The sequence below is a fragment of the Limulus polyphemus genome, unplaced genomic scaffold (assembly GCF_000517525.1).
Source record: "Limulus polyphemus unplaced genomic scaffold, Limulus_polyphemus-2.1.2 Scaffold940, whole genome shotgun sequence".
Classification (NCBI taxonomy): domain Eukaryota; kingdom Metazoa; phylum Arthropoda; class Merostomata; order Xiphosura; family Limulidae; genus Limulus; species Limulus polyphemus.
In genome coordinates, this window is record NW_013666550.1 from 308,650 (window position 1) to 311,018 (window position 2,369).

Genomic DNA, 2,369 nt, shown 5'->3' on the forward strand with positions numbered 1-2,369 from the left:
TTCTAAATCTCTGACAGTCCAAATACAGATATAAAACTAATTAACTAAACCAGAAAATTCTATATTCAATAATCCAGTGATTGAGAAGCTGGAAAAGGCTTGTCTCGGACACATGATGCTTTACAGTATAGGCATCTTAATCTTGTTTAATTTACACACTGAAAAAAAGACAAATCCTAGATTTTCTACAAGGAGCGGTGTTGAAACTTACGTTCTCTTATAAGAATCAGAAGTTAGATGTAGAACGACATGAATACACAAAATGTCTAAAGCTAAGGTATTTTATCTCTCTCTCTCGAAGGTAGGAAAAATAAGGAATTGTTTTTCATATTAGTCCACTAATATAAAAACGTGCATCTCCCTGCACACATTTCACCTCTGACAAAATGAATACTACAATTTTTTATAGTTTAAAAAACACTGAAAGAAAAAATAACATTCGTTGGAGAATACACATTGTACATTGAGCGGTTATAAAAACTAAAACTAAAATATAACCGTTAGGAAATTCCTGTGTGTTAGAAATTATTGATCTTTAACATAATAATATGTCGCCAGGATGGCCGAGTGGTTAAGGCGCCAGACTTAAGATCTGGTCTTCGTAGGAAGACGTGGGTTCGAACCCCACTCCTGGCACTAGTGTTATTACTTTTAACGACTTAAAATAAGAGTTATTTAGTAATGCAAAGAAATAATTGATATAATTTCTGAATTTTGCATATTTTGAAAATCAGTAAAACTCCTGAGCAATTTTTAATTAAGTTGATTAATACGCCACATTTTACAGCTTTTCCGCTTTGTTTTCATATTTACAAAGTTACTGTCATGGTGTCTACTGTCCAAACACTGCTTGCCCTTAAACTTTGAGGAGTTCTTGGGTGTAGCTAACTTTATACAACACAGACAATACTTTGAACATAGTTTACAATGAAGGTGGCCAGTAGGAGTGAATTTCTGAAAAAGCTTTGTGTTAGTTTTGAGTAGTCTTGCATGACGAATGACGAGCACACTAAACATATAAATAAATACATATCGTGGTGTTTTCTATAATGATAAAGTACAAAAACCTTAACACTGTAAAGGTTGTTTTGCCTTTTGTAAACATTATAATAAGTTGGGATTTTGATTTTCATGCCAAATGAGATGTATCCAGTTTGATATATTTTTCTTTTTGACAGAGGACGGTTAGTCAACGTTTTATGAATTTCCAGTTTTTTTAGTTTTCTGTACAGTGTAGCTGTATCCAGTATTATACAGTTTCCTGTTATCTGGAAGAAACAAATATTACATTTTCAACTATCAGTCGGTAATGTTGCAAAATGTGGCGTATTAAGCAATTTAATACAAGCATGTTCTGGAATTTTTTCTGATTTTTTTTGAAGTTTCAAAATATGTATAATCCAGAGAAATGCTAAAATTCGATCAGATATTTCTTTACATTACTAAATAACCCTAATTTTATGTTAACAAGTAATGACATCGGTTTAGAAAACCTCAGACAGATATATTCAACACTTAATTAAATGAGTTTTATATTTTGCACACTATTTCATAACTGTGGTTAAAAGTAATCACACTATTGCCAGAAGTGGGGTTCGAACCCACGTCTTCCTACGAAGACCAGATCTTAAGTCTGGCGCCTTAACCACTCGGCCATCCTGGCGACATGTCATTATGTTAGAGATAAATAATTTCTAACACATAGAAATTTCCTAACGATTGTATTTTATAACCGCTAATGTACAATGTGTATTCTCCAATGGGCTATCTATGTCTACCCACTACAGGTATTGTAAGTCCGCAGACATACCGTTGTGCCACTGAGGGAGGGGCAGTATTCAAGTATCTTAAGAAATTTCAAACGATTCAATAAATGGACAAGTTTGGTTTTGTTTTTAAATTTCACGCAAAGCTACACGAGGGCTATCTGCGCTAGCCGTCCCTAATTTAGCAGTGTAAGACTAGAGGGAAGACAGCTAGTCATCACCACGCACCGCCAACTCTTGGGCTACTCTTTTACCAACAAATAGTGGGATTGACCGTCACGTTATAACACCCCCACGGCTGAAAGGGCGAGCATGTTTGGTGGGACAGGGATTCGAACTAGTGATGTGCAGATTGCGAGTCGAGCGCCCTAACCACCTGACCAAGCAGGGCCAGTACAGATAGAACAGAAGTTTTGTGTTCAGTACTCTGATGACTAGCTGCCTTCCCTCTAGTCTTACATTGTTAAATTAGAGACGGCTAGCGCAGATAGCCCTCGTTTAGCTTTGTGCGAAATTCAAAACAAAACAAAAACAATTAAACGTCGTTGAAACAAACTTCAAACCCGATCTTGACCTAGCGGTTAGAGTATCGAACTGGACTCA

The 2,369-nt window shown here is 35.8% G+C and overlaps 2 non-coding genes across 2 annotated transcripts; one reads left to right on the forward strand and one right to left on the reverse strand.

The window, feature by feature from the left end:
* Window positions 1–553: 553 nt before the first annotated feature.
* On the forward strand, window positions 554–636 carry Trnal-uaa. Its single transcript has one exon. It is a non-coding gene; the product is annotated as a tRNA-Leu (tRNA).
* Window positions 637–1,580: 944 nt separating this feature from the next.
* Window positions 1,581–1,663, reverse strand: Trnal-uaa. Its single transcript has one exon. It is a non-coding gene; the product is annotated as a tRNA-Leu (tRNA).
* Window positions 1,664–2,369: the final 706 nt, after the last annotated feature.